The sequence below is a fragment of the Sarcophilus harrisii genome, chromosome 1 (genome assembly GCF_902635505.1).
Source record: "Sarcophilus harrisii chromosome 1, mSarHar1.11, whole genome shotgun sequence".
NCBI lineage: Eukaryota > Metazoa > Chordata > Mammalia > Dasyuromorphia > Dasyuridae > Sarcophilus > Sarcophilus harrisii.
In genome coordinates this window covers 493539529-493554357 of record NC_045426.1, presented here as the reverse complement: position 1 = coordinate 493554357, position 14829 = coordinate 493539529, and positions in this window count along the sequence as shown.

Below are 14829 nucleotides of genomic sequence, written 5' to 3'. Positions count from 1 at the left end.
GCAATTTTTTTTAATGTGTCACTTTTAGTCGAAATCTCAAGTGTCAGCATATTCTTAAAGGGAAAGAACATTTATATTTATGTGGCATTGTATATCTCTGATTAACATCCTAGTCCTTTTTTAAAAGTGAACAGACTACAGCAAAAACAACCTTCAGGCCTAAGGGGATGATAGAGATGTGCCTTGATGTACTCTTACAGTTGTAAAGGGAAAAAGAATAATTCATCCTTAAAACTATTAACCCTTTTAATCATTCATATCAATGGAAGATAAGAGAGTCTAGATTAAAGATCTAGAATACATATCTGTATGGATATATATGCATATGATATATAATATATATATATATAATACACACATATTTTGAATTTAAGCATCAATTTCATGTCTCCTTACCTTTTACCTGTCCTTCCCCCTGTAGTGTTTTGGTTGGTTTTCTGGAGATCTCTGGACCAGCCTTCGTTTCAGTTGAGCAATCACCAGAATAGCCAGGGATGAAGTCCAAATTCTTTATTATCTCCTTCACAATCTAGTTTTCTTGCCTGGGGCCTGGAGCTAGCTTTCTTGAGGTCCTCCTGAATACATCTTGGTTTCTGTGGGGGAGGCAGGAGGACCACCACGACAGTCTCTCTGTCTTGAAATCTGTCTCAGTCCAAGGGCTTGTGCTCCAGCCTCCAGTCTTCTGTCTTCTCAGAGTCTCTCCTTTCAGTCCCCTTTCTATGTCTGACTCTGACCTTCTTATACTCTCACAATTAAATCCATTCATTATACTGAGTGTGCCAATTATTATATCACTATGGAATCATTATTTGTTGTAAGATTAAATCAGTCATACTGAACTAGAGAACTATTAATCACCATGCTAAACTAGATAACCATTGTCTTATCAATTCCATTGACTTAACATCTTGTAAGAATCTTTGTTTCAAGTACAGACTTCTGGCCTATAACATCCCCCTATTACTACTTTTGTTGTATTTCAGTTATAAAAACTCCGTTCTCCAGTCTAAAGTGAACAAGCAGGGCTGAGACTAAAGGTAGACAAGGGGGTAACAATGAGGGCTATTTTTAATTCTATTTTATTTAAATGTACTTAAGTTGAATTTCAGAAAATCAAATTTTCCATAGTATATGGGTATGTATTGATGCTAAATCATGTTCTAACTTAATAAAGGCTCTAGGCCTCCAGAGTACAGTGATACATAATGAATTTTGAAAGCTTCCTTAAGGTATACAAATGTTTTGTTCTGACCCTAGTAACAAGCAACGAAATGACAGGAGAAAGGAGGAAAAAGCTAGGTGACTGCCTGGTTAAATCTTGACTAATGAGAAGAAAATTAGTTGAGACATCATCCTCTTCAACCCTTGGTTTTGACTTCCCTCTGCTTTGTTTACTATTTCTTGTCTAACTGGCTATTCTTGCAAATTACCTGGACACCTGATCCCTATCCATTTCTTCCTGTGTCAGCTTCACAAATATATTGACATACCTGTTTAAATGTGGGTTTCTGTAATTTGCTCCTTAAAAGTTTTTCCCTCCAGGAAAAAGCCCTTTAAGTTCAAGAACTAAGACAATCAGAAAATAATATCCCTTTTTACCTTCCAACTATCAGTGTTCTTACATTGAGGATGAAAATGAAAATGATAGATAGAAAAAAATAGATATGTATATATATGTTAATTCGAGATCAAGGTGAAAACAAGATCTTGATAACCAAGACCAATATCATTCATAAGATTGGCAGCCAAGAGGTCAAAATAGTTAAGGGAAAAGAATGAGGTCATGAGATTGAGATCAGCCAGGAAAGTAGGTAAGGCAAACCATTATGGGGAAAAGGGAAGACATTGTAATAAGGGGAGAGGGAAATAGCATTAAAGGAAGCTAAAAAGCTAAGGTTGGGAGGCAAAAGTCAGAATGTCAGAAGTAGAACCTGTAAGGAAATAAAATTGGCTGTCCCAGACCCCCCAAAATGTAGGTTTGTTGTTGTTCAGTAACTCAACTTTCTGACCCCATTTGGAGTTTTCTTGCAACTATACTGGAATGGTTGGCCATTTCCTTCTCTGGCTCTTTTGACAGATGAGTAAACAAGGCAAACTGGGTGAAGTGACTAAGGTCAGATTTGTACTCAGGAAGACTCATCTACAAATGCACCTGGAATGGAAGTACCTGGAAGTAACTTACTAAGGGAGAAGAAGACTAGTATCTTAGAGGGATGATTGATCCAAGGTGAGAAGATAGCAAAGATCAAAAAATGTACCAGGATGAGGAGACCTCATATCTGAAAGAAGTTGTAGGATGAGATGTCAGTGCATGGTATCAAAGTCCAGAAAGTCAGAAGCAGAAAGGAAAGAAACCAAAAGGTGTTCAGTCAAGAGTCCAGGAAATGTGAGAGTTGAGTTGGAAGCCAAAAGTCAAAGGTTATATAGTCTAGCCATAAGCAAAACAATATGGTCAGACTAGTGAACCATACAGAGTTCATCATGGCTAAAGGTGACCTCCCCCGAAAAAACAAGGGGCAAGATGTTTGCTCCACCTGGCTTCAGAGGTTCTTATTAACTTTGAAGAGTTTTTTAAAAATGTGATCCAGGAGGTGAAATGTTATGTCAGGGAAATAGAAATTCAAGTTTGATGAAATGGCAAAAGATGATAAGGTATGATATGATAGAGAAATGAAAAACTATGGATCAGTGAAAAGTGGCAAAAAGAAGGATCCTAATGCACTTAAACAGCTACCATCTGACTTCTTTCTTCCTGTTCTGTTCAGAATTTCATCCCAAGATCAAGTCTACAAACCTTGGCCAAACCACTGGGGATGTGGCAAAGAAGTTTGGCAAAGTGTGAAACAATCTGAGTGATAATGAGAAACAACTTTATAATAATAAGGCAGAGACTTAGTTCTTCTCAGCAATACAGTGATCCAAGACAATTTCAACAGATTTGGTATGGAAACTACCATCTGTATCCAGAGGAGACTGAATACTGTTCAAAGCATATATTTTCAGTTTTTTTTTGGTTTGTTTGTTTTTTCTCATGGTTTTTCCCTTTTGTTCTGATTTTTCTTTCTCAATATGGCTAACATGAAAATATATTTAAAATGATTTTACACATATAACCTGATGAGGTCCTGGATAGCTACCTGGGACTTAGCAGAGAAAGCCTGAAGTATTGATAAAATCATAATACTCCCTTTGGCAAATAGTAAGGTAGGTCATTGATGGGATCATCTCAGCCCTAAGTGAATTTTTTATTCTTAAATAGATCTTTTTTTTAAAGTGAACTTTTCATTATAGTCCCACTCCATGTAGAGGTTTTTAGAAATTTCACCTTACTTTCTCCAATGAGAAAGCCAAGTTATGATGTCAAACTCATGATGTAGATCTTTGCTAAATCTCTTTTAAGGTTAGCCCACCAATCAGTGGTGTAATCCCACTCCCTTGTTATTCCTCTTTGGAGTTAGTCTGCTAAACTGTATGGATTTAGCCTGCCATTCAATGGCATACTTCCACCTTATGGTATATTCCTTTAATCGAGTTTTCCTCCTGACTTAATTGTGAGTTCCACTAGGGAACTTGTTTTTCTCCTTGTTAGTTGTTAAATCCCCTTTCCTTGATAACTTCTTGTTAATTCACATAATAAATAGTTCTCCTTTGTACTTGTATAGATGTCTTGACATGGTTGTTCCTGAGAACTGAATCTCTATTATGGCATTTTTCTATAATCAATTATACAAACAATTGCTCTCCTGAATCTATTTCATATTTACCATTCCTGGTGCCTATTTTGCCTCTTCATAAACTATATCATATTGCTTGCTTTCTTGAGGAGAAGGAAAAGAAGGGAGAAAGGGAGAAAAAATTTGGAATTCAAAATCTTACAAAAATGAATATTGAAAACTATCTTTATGTGTAGTTGGAAAAATAAGATATTATTAAGTAAAATAATAATGATGCACCCAAACCAGAAGAGAAATATGAGAAGAATGTCATGGATTATACATTGAAAGAGAGGTTTGATGGGGCAAAGAAGATTACTAATGTTGCTTGGGAAAAAGTAGAGAAGAAAGATGAGGAAGACAAGGAAGAGAGGAGAATGAGGATGCACTTAGAGCACCTAGAAACTGTATCAAAGCTGTACATATTTCCAAACATTTTTAAAAATGAAAAAGGATTCTTGTGTTCTCACTTTGTATACTTTTTGTTGTTGTTTTCAGGCTTTTAATTTTGTAAAGTGGTGTTTAACTAAATCCCACACCCCTGGACAGATTCTTGGCATCCAGGCTTAACAATAACATCAGGCTCATCTACCACTTCCATGAGGCTGCAACCAAAAGCTTACACTGTGAGGATAGATTGCAGATACAGTATAGTGGGTGTCCATTTAAGTTAAATGTTGTCTTTCTGTATATGTAATGAAATTGTAACCAGCTCCTGTTCTTAGGTGTCTGGGGTAGTCACCTGCCATGAGAAAAGTGTCTGAATTTTTAGTTTTCTTTTTTAGTTGAAAGGCAGTAGTTTTAAATTCAAATTGTAGAGTTCTATATTATTTCAGTCAAATAGAAAGCCAGGGCAGTGATACAAGACAAAAGAATAAAAAATGCGTTCTTAAATACAACCTGGGATGTTTTGTGTTTATTTATTTTTTTTAATGTTTAGAATGCTGAAATGTCTTTTGAAGCAAAATAAAGAATATTATGCTTTTAAAAACCATTCCTCCTGGGAGAAAGGAAAAAGAGAGGGAGAAAAAGGAAAAGAGAAGTAGAATGGTATAAATTATCTGCCATAAAGAGAGGCAAGAAGAAGCCTTTACAGTGAAGGGGAAGAGGGAAAAGAGAGGGTGAGTATTTAACCTTATTCTCATCAGAATTGATTCAAAAAAAGTAAATAACATACATATTCAATATGGTACAGTAATCTCTCTTACCCTGTAGAAAAAAAGAAGGGGAATAGAATACAAAGGGAATGGTAATAAAAGAGAGGGGGGGGAGGGAGTGGTCAGTAGCACAACACTTCTGAGTAGGGACAGGGTAAAAGGAGAGAGAGAAAATAGAATAAATGGGAGGAATACAGTTAGCAATAGTAATTGTAAAAAGAATTTTGAAGCAAGTTTCTCTGGTAAGACCTCATTTCTCAAACTGAGAGAATGAAGTCAAATATGTAAAAAAAAAAAAAAAATTAAGGGCCATGCCCCAGTTGATAAATGATCAAAATATATGATCCATGGCCAAAAGGCTATAAATTCATGCATATCTTTTATCCTAACAATCACTACTAGGCATGAATCCCCAAAGACATTTTAAAAGAAGGAAAAGGACTTATGTGTACAAAAATATTTATAAGTTACAGCTAGATGATAGAGTGGATAGAGCACTAGCCCTGAAGTCAGGAGGACCTGAGTTCACATCTGGTCTCAGAAGCTTAACACTTCCTAATTGTGTGACCCCAATTGCCTAGGCAATATATATATATACATGTAGTCCTCAAGTCAAAAAATGGAAATTGAGGAGATGCTCATCGATTGGGGAATAACTGAAAAAATTGTGGTAAGTGATTGTGATGGAATGTTATCATTCATGGGAAATGATGAGAGGATGCTCTCAGAAAAACCTGGAAACTGTTCCATGCATTTAAGCAAAGTGAAATGTACTCTGAATCAAGTAATGACAATGTCCTGGGCTGATCAGTGCTAAGTGATTTTGCTATTCTCAGCAGTACAATGATCTACAACTACTCTGAAGGACTTATGATGAAAAATCCTAATCATACTCAGAGAAAGAACTGATTGTGATTGTGTCTATCTGAATACAGAATGAAGCATTCTCTCTCCTCCTTCCCTCCCTCCCTCTCTCTCTCTCTCTCTCTTTCTCTTTTCTTTACTTTTTTTTTAGGGTGGCCAATCTATGTTTTCTTCACAATGTGACTTTTATGGAAATATTTTGTTTAACTTCACTTGCAGTTTCTTAATGAGGGCTGGGGGTGGGGAAAAGGAGAGAATCTGGAACTCAAAAGTTTTAAGAACAAATATTTTAAAATTTGTTTTAAATGTGATTGGGGGAAATATTAAATAAATAAAAATTTTTAAAAAGAATCTGAAAGGAATGAAAGAAGAAAGAAAGAAAGAAAAAAGAAAACCATTCCTTCCCTTCCCATTCCTCTTCAATTTAAAACCAAATCAAACCTGAGCAGTGAATAAGTTCAAGGGAGTATTTGCTATAAGCTACTCTGCTATTTTAATAGTTGATATATGAATAGTATTAATATGGTATGCAAGTCTGTACTTGGGTGGAGTGGATGGGTGAAAAAGTAACCATTCTTAGGCTCTCCTGCCTATGAGTTACAGGTTTCAGAAGTATTGAAAAACAGGTCATGAGATTTTAGGTTAGTTCCACTGAATAGGTTTTGACTTTTTTACCCCTTCTCTGATTAAATTGGGATTCATTTGCTATATGTACTAAAATGTTCCTCTTTTAAAAAAAAAAATTCTTTTTTATTACTGCTTCAAATTTGTTTGGGGATTCCTTTCTGCCACTCCTTAGTTTTGGCTTAGCACTCTCAAGTTTTTGTCCAGAGAAACACTAGAAATTTCTCAGCTCTGCCAAGTCATAGAGAAGGGATGGCGTAATTGAACACTGGCTTCTTCTCAAGCCTGTTGGGTTCTGGGAGAAAGTTACCAGTCAATTAGTACTTCTAAGGGGCAGCTAGGTGGTGCAGTAGATAGAGCACCAGCCCTGAAGTCAGGAGAACCTGAGTTCAAATCTGATCTCAGACACTTAACACTTCTTAGCTGTGTAACCCTGGGCAAGTCACTTAACCCTAATTGCCTTAGCAAAAAGCAAAAAAAAAAAAAAAAAAAAAAAAAAAAAAAAAAAAAAAAAAAAATTAGTACTTCTAGATAGAGCAATTAGGGCCACTAAGTGGGGGTTGTGGTGTACCCTTCCCCATCTATATCAAGGTTTTTAAGATCTGTAAGGGAGTCCATATAACACATTCTTCCCTCAATTGGAATATCTTCCCCTTTTAAATACTAAAAATATGAGGAAAATAAAAGTTGATTCAGAGATTAGTGTTAGTGTTGGGTGAGGAAATGGCCTATATATATTTAAGTGTTTTGAGAATGCTCATGGATAATGTCAATGCCTGGAAAGAGGTGGGATTCTTGTGGTTTAGGGCACTAAAGTTCTAGGGTGCTAAACCAAATTAGGTTAAAATTGTAAGTGGTCATCTGAAGTGTTCTTTGCATGGAGGGAATGTTTCTCACCAGAAAGTCTCTTAAATAAAACGTTTAAGCTTTCAAAGGTGTATTAGGGGGTCACTTTTCAGTAAAACAGTATCAGTCATAGCATACCTGTATAGCCTGTTTTTTTTCTGTGACCTAGGGTCATTCAGGGAATTGAGTGTCAAGTACATGGTTAGAGTCATATTCTTTAGCCTTTCATTTTCTCTCTTTGCAACCTTTCCCTCATTTTTGTTTTTTCCTTCTCACAGATACTGAGCTCCAGAGGTGACATCTAGGACTAAGGAACAATAGGACTATTCCCCCTTGTATCATAATTCTATTTGCATTCCTGATTTAAACTCATCCCAAGGTGCAAGTCTCAAAAGTAGACAAAGTCAAGGGGACATAGTATCCAAGGGCGGTCTTTTGGAAATGGGGTCTGGGATTTGGGCCCAGCTTCATACAAGGGGCCATATTGACATGTCTGGTTTCACAGCTGACCAGTAGTTGGTTTGAAGGCATGCATCCTGTATCAACAAGTTCCCCTTGTGCCCATCAAGGCTGCAGAGTGAGGGTGATGGACCAGATGACCTGCCCCTTCTAACTCTGAATCCTTTAACCCTATTCTGAATATTCCCCTGATCCTAGAGTTGTCATTTTTTGATTGCAATCTACAAGCCTTTTGGGAAATGTTCAGGACAGAAGGATGGCATTCCAATAAAGGGCATCATTTGACTTAAGTTTCCCACTTATTCCAAACCTATATTTTGTGAAGCTCACTGTGAACTGGTTATTTTAGGAAGTGTGTTGAGGGGTTCTAAAGACCAACAGGACAATGAATTTCAAAGAGAAGGCAGAATCTAAGTAATGGTTATTGGGATGAAGGCTTGATAATTAGATTTCTTCAAAATTGAAGCTAATTTCGTCATTAAGGAAAAACATTTGTTTATCAGAGGGACTGACCTCATTAGGACTGCTGCAATGTTTTGTAATGCCTTGACTTGGAATAAAGCTAGGTCTGATTGTTTTTTGCAATGTCAGCCTGACAATGACAGAGGACATGCGCTTGCCTGTCTGAGCCTCCCCCCCACCCTTCCTGGGAGTGAGTGAGCAGCTTCCTCTTGGGGACTGTGGCTTTGCTGTATTATATACCTTGCTCCCATCACTCTCTTGACTGGGGGGCTCTGTCTTCATTGGTTCCATCCTGAATTGGCCTTTGTGACTAAAGCACCATGTGGGGTTCTGCCTTCTCCCTAGCTCACCGAGACTCACTTTTTTCCCTTGCTGGGATCAACTCCAAAGTAAGTGGGTGCTGATGGCCTGCACTGGCATCCCTTTTGGCCTATAAGATAATGATAAATGTTAGAGGGGATGTAAAAAAACTGGGACCCTAATACATTTTTGGTGGAGTTGTGAACTGATCCAACCATTCTGGAGAGCAATTTGGAACTATACTCAAAAAGTTATCAATCTGTGCATACCCTTTGATCCAGCAGTGTTATTCCTGGGCTTATATCCCAAAGAGATCATAAAAAAGGAAAAGGACCCACATATACAAAAATGTTTGTAGCAACCCCCTTTTTGTAGTGGCAATCAGTTGGTGAACGGATGAATAAATTATGGTATACAAATGTAAGGGAATATTATTGTTCTATAAGAAATAATAAGTAGGCTGATTTCAGAAAAGCTTGGAAAGACTTATATGAACTGATGCTGAATGAAGAAAGTAGAAGCTGGAGAACATTGTACACAGCAACAACAAGATTATATGATGATCAATTGTGATGGACTTGACTCTTTTCAACAAGGGGGGTGATTCAAGACACAATGGACTTGTGATGGAGAGAGCCATCCACATCCAGAGAGAGAACTATGGAGACTGAATGTGAGATCACAGCATAGTTTCCCCTCTTTTTGGTGGTGGTGGTGTTTATTTGCTTGTTGTTTCTTTCTTTCTCATTTTTTTCCTTTTTGATCTAATTTTTCTTGTGCAGCATAACAAATATGGAAATATGTTTAGAATTGCACATGTTTAACTAAAGTGGATTGCTTGCTGTCTGGGAGGGTAGGAGGGAGGGAGAAAAATTTGGAACACAAGATTTTGCAAAGGTGAATGTTGAAAATGATCTTCACATGTATTTGGAAGAATAAAAAGCTATTATTAAAAAAATCTAAAAAAAATACCTGGAGTCAGCAGATGGAGCGTCTTATTTGAGGAACAAAAAGGAGGTAAATGTCCCTGAATCAAAGAATATATGAGGGAAGGGAAAGTATAAGACTGGAGAAGTTAGGGGGCAGGTTATGAAGGATTTTAAGTACCAAACATTAGATTGTGAGCTCTTTGAGAGCTCAAAAGACAATTATGATCTCAGCATTTCTTATGGTACTGGGTACATCATTAGGCATTTAATACATGTTTAATGACTGACTAATAGAGAATTTTATATTTGATCATGAAAATGATAAGAAGCCCTCTAAAAGTTTATTAAAGGAGGACCTGGTAACATTATATGATCAAACCTTTTATTTAGAAAGGCTGTTGTGATAGATGAGTAGAGCATGAACTGAAGTGAGAGAGATTTGAGGCAGAGAGACCACCAGCAGGCTATTACAACAATCCAGACATGAGATGATGAGGGTCTATGCCAGGATGGTGACAGTGTCAAAGGAAAGAAGCAAACATATATGAGAGACATTAAGAAGGTAAAATCAACGGACCATGGCAATGGATTGGATACAGGTGGTTATAGGGGGGACCTGAGGATGACGCAAGGTACCAAGCATAGAGAATTGGAAGAATGACGGTTAAACTCAAAAGCAATAGGTAAATTTTGGAGAGGGGAAGGTTTGAAAGAAGAAAGAAGGGATCTTAAGTTAAGTTTTAGACATTCTGAGTTTGACATCCATATGTTATACAGTTCAAGATATCTAATAGTCAAATGCAGATATTAAGACTAGAAGTCAGTGAAGGTCAGAACTAGATCAATATACTGAAGAATCATCAGCATAGAGATGAAATTGAATCCACAGGAGCAGTTGAGATCTCTAAGTGAAATAGTATAGAGAGAGTAGGAGAAGAGGGACCAAGACAATAAAATTCTGTGAAATAAGTGTAGTTAGTGGGCAAGACCAAGATAAAACCCAGCAAAAGTGATTGAGAAGGAGTATTTCTATAAGCAGAAAGAACACCAAGAAAAAATCATGTCCTGAAAACCTAGAGAGAACAGAATAACAAGAAGAGGGTGGTAAATTGTGTCAAAGGATACAAAGAGAATGAGGATGAGGATTGAGAAAAGGTCATTAATTTTGGCAAAAATAACTACTCTTTTTGGAGATCATAGTTTCAGCTAAATGGTAAAGTCAGAAGCCAGACTGTAAAGAGTTAAGAAGAGAATAAGAGGGGGGAAAAGATGGAGCCACCTATCATAGATGGCCTTCTCAAGGAGTTTTGACCCAAAAGACGGGAGGGAGAGAGGAACCTATTGATGCATTGGATCTGTAAATCATGGAAAAGCCTGTGAACCTTAGAAGAAATTTGGAATTATACGTAAAAAAGTTTCTAAAAAGTGTGGGCCCTTTGACCCAAACATCCTAATGCTAAGGCTATGTTCAAAAGAGATCAAAGAAAGAGAAAATAGCCCCATGTGTATGAAAAAAATATATATATATATTATATATATATATATATAATATGATATATATATATATATAATAGTGGAAAAGAACTGGAAACATCAATTGGGAAATGGTTGAATATATTATGGCATATAAATTTAATGGGATACTATTGAGTAGTAAAAATCGAAGAAAGGGAGGAAAGATTTGTACAAACTGACACACAATGAAGTGTAAATCCTCTATTTGGCATTTAAAACCCTTCCCAAACTAATTTCTTCCTATATTTCCAGTCTTCTTATAATTTACTCCCTATGATCTATGTAAAATGATTTATTTTCTGTTCCTTGAACACAACATTCCACCTCCAGTCTCTTTGCCTTTGTACTGCCTGTCCCCAATGCCTGGAATGCCTTCTTGATACTCTCACACTTCTTCCCTGACTTCCTTCAAGAATCAGTTTAAATGCTAGAGGACTTTCCCAATTCCCCTAAATGCTAGTGCCTTGAGGTTACCTTTCATATACTTTGCACATATCTTGTATATAACTAAATGTAAGCTCTTTGAGGGCAGAGATCATGTTATTGTCTTTCTTAGTATACCAAGTGTGTAACAAAATGCCTGGCACCATAATAAGTGTTAAATACATACTTTTTGATTGATTGACTAATTCAGAGTGAAATTTCTTCAAAAGAGAAGAAATTTGAAGAAATGTAAGAGATATTCCTTCTTTATGTCCTTAATTACAATTAACTTGTATAGCCCTTCATATATCTATCCAAATGCATATGTTTGTAGTTATATAACTATTACTATAAATCAGTTATTTTCATATCAAAAATTTTTTGTTCTAGGACTCAGACGAAGAGATATGATAAGACATCCCCAAGCTACTCCTTTGTGGAAATGGGAAGTCCATAAGTGTCAATCATAGCAACATTTTTTCAGACTTTTTCAATGTATCAGCTAATTGTATTGATTTTCTTTTATTTTATTAAAAAATACTATTTGTCATATGGAATAGCTCTCTTGGAGAGATAGATAGAGAGATACAAGGAATACAAGGAAACAGAATATTAATTAAAATTTATTTTTTATAAAAAATAGAGGGGAGAAATCAGTGGAATACCTTAGATATGCCAGATATCCAACCAAAGTATACAAAAGATTAGAGTTAAAAACCTTCAGAAAACAAAAATTGAGGAAAGGATTAAATAATCAACAAATATACTTGGGAAGAGCCATTGGCAACTTGGCAGGAAAAGGATCTAGGCCCATATCCTGTGACATAATGAGTTGCAGAATTAAACATAAAAAAAAAATTAATTCCAAAGAAAATAGAAGAAATTGAAGTAATGTATTTATGTCACTTTTAAAGGAGAGATTTCTTTATTTAATTCCATAATGCAATTATTTGGCCCAATGGATAAAGTGCTGGACCTACAGTAAGGAAGATTCATCTTGCTGAGTTCAAATCTGGCTTCAGATACTTACAAGCTGTGTGACCCTGGGCAAGTCACTTAACTTGGAGATCAGTTTTCTCATCTGTAAAATGAGCTGGAGAAGGAAATGACAAACTACTCTAGCATTTTGTGCCAAGAAAATCCCAAATGGTGTCACAAAGAGTTGGACATAACTGAACAATAACAAGATGCCTACTTCATAGTTTAGAAACAAATAATTGGAATACACAAAATTACATAATAAGTATATTTGAGAGATACAAACCAAAGTGCTACATGAAGCCTAAGAGGAGGAGGGTAGTGATGTTGCAGTCTTTGTAATTGTATCCACCCTACCCAGCATAATAATGCCTGGAACTTAACAAGTGTTTAATAAGTGTTGTTGAGGGAAAGCTGGGTGGTGCAGTGAATAGAACACCAGCCCTGAAGTCAGGAGGACCTGAGCTCAAATCTAGTCTCAGACACTTGACCACTTCCTAGCTGTGTGACCCTGGGCAAGTCACTTAACCCCAACTGCCTCAGCAAAAAAACAAAACAAAACAAAAATAAGTGTTTGTTGATAGTGATCAACAAAGGGATTAGGGAAGTTTTCATCAGTGATGAGTTTAGAAATTTAACAGCATAGAGTAAATGAAGACATTCTAGAATTTTTATGAGTAAATGGGTTATGTTCTTGAAGCCCTTATTGGTCACCTCAGGTAGAAGTGATTCCTCCTTTAGGCCATGTCATTTGCTCTTTCCTATGTTCTTCTTGTATCATATTTTTAAACTTATAATCATTCATATATACATACTACCTCTTTGACCCTATATCAAAAGCTCTAGACTTGCATCTGCCACAACAATAGGATGTCTCCACTTGGACATCCCTTGCTTCCTCAAACTCTACATGTATCCCAAACTGAATTATCTTACCTGCCTCTTCTTGTCTTTGTTATTACTTTTAGTAGCACCTTCATTTTCTAGTTTAGTTTAAATACTGTCAGCCAAGATTCATTGGGTGAGAACAGGATCATGGTTACAAAAGGATTTATGAAAGCAGGGCACATGTGGATTTCATTAATTGTATATCTTCTGGTGAGATATCAAGAGACCAATCCTTGCAAATCCCTCCCATTTGTGTCTGATGCATGAATTTACTAATGTATATCTTCATTTATTTTTTAAATTAACTAATTTAAAACTTAAATAGGAAAAAAATTGCCATGTGCACAGTGGAAAATGAGAGGATTCAAAATATAAAGCAATAAATTTCCATTTCAAGAAAGCCTATTATATTATATTATATTTTGTTATGTTATGTTATATATAATAAATATTATATAATGTTCAGAGCTATCCATGTTTTTTGCTTCCTTATGTTTACTTTTGTTCTCTGCTGTGCACTTTTTATTTTATTCTTTTTTCCCCTTCCCCCTTCCCCAATAAGGCTACAATTAAGTATACACACACTTGCATATCTATATATACATACATATGCATATACATAGATACCTATAATCATACACATATATACATTCATTATATATACCTATGTAAGACCGTACTCTGCTTATTTGTCCCATTTCTCTTACAGTGGGTAACATGGACTTCCTAAGTCCAAGTCTTTTCTGTTTTTCTAAATCTACCAACTCATCATTTCCTACAACAGCAATATTCCAACCTTATATTGTTTAGTTATTTTAAATAGTCTAAACAATATTAATATGGCTGACATGATGTAGTTCCTCATTTTTTCTAACTAAATATATTTTAGCTTTAATGTGTCTGAAATCATAATTACTACCCTGCTCTTTTACCTAATAACTTCTACTCCTGATCTTAATTATGTTTGTGTATATCTCTTGTTTCCTATTCCTTCTGACTCCTCTGCTTTATTTCTACTTGATACCTTGCCCTCCTATTACTTAACATAACCTCCTCCTTATCTTCTGCCCCCACCCTTATTCTATTTCTATTAATTTACACACTTTATCCAATTCCCATTAATCTACACAACCTTCTATACCTCCCTTTTTCCTATTTCCTCATCCTCTTGTTTCTTTCTAGCTTTCATACTAGGTTATTTAGAGAAGAGTGGAGAGTGAGAACTAGAAGTCAAGTCTGTCCTAAAATGGCAATAATAGAGAGCTCATGAAAACACAAGGGCTAAGAATTAGTTACAGGAGTCTTGTATCAGGTTTCCTTAGGAAAGTGAACACTTAAGGAAATCGTCTTCTTTTCACAGAATCATGCTTCCCAGACTATATCTCACGTGAAGAAAGGTGACCTTGGAGTCACCCAGGGATAGAAGGATAGAAGTAGAACAAATCTTTCAGATGGACAATTAGGAAAGGTAAGGGCAAGTAGTAGGACTGGTTTCGTGACTTGAGATTGAGAAATTTCTACCATACCACATTATTTATTCAGCTAATGCTTAGCCCAATGCCTGACATATGGTAGATGCTTAATTAAATGCTGATTGCTCAATTGCTCAATTGATATTTCTAGGAGTCAGTCTCATCTAAAAGTGGCCCCTCTAAAAACAAATAATTTAAA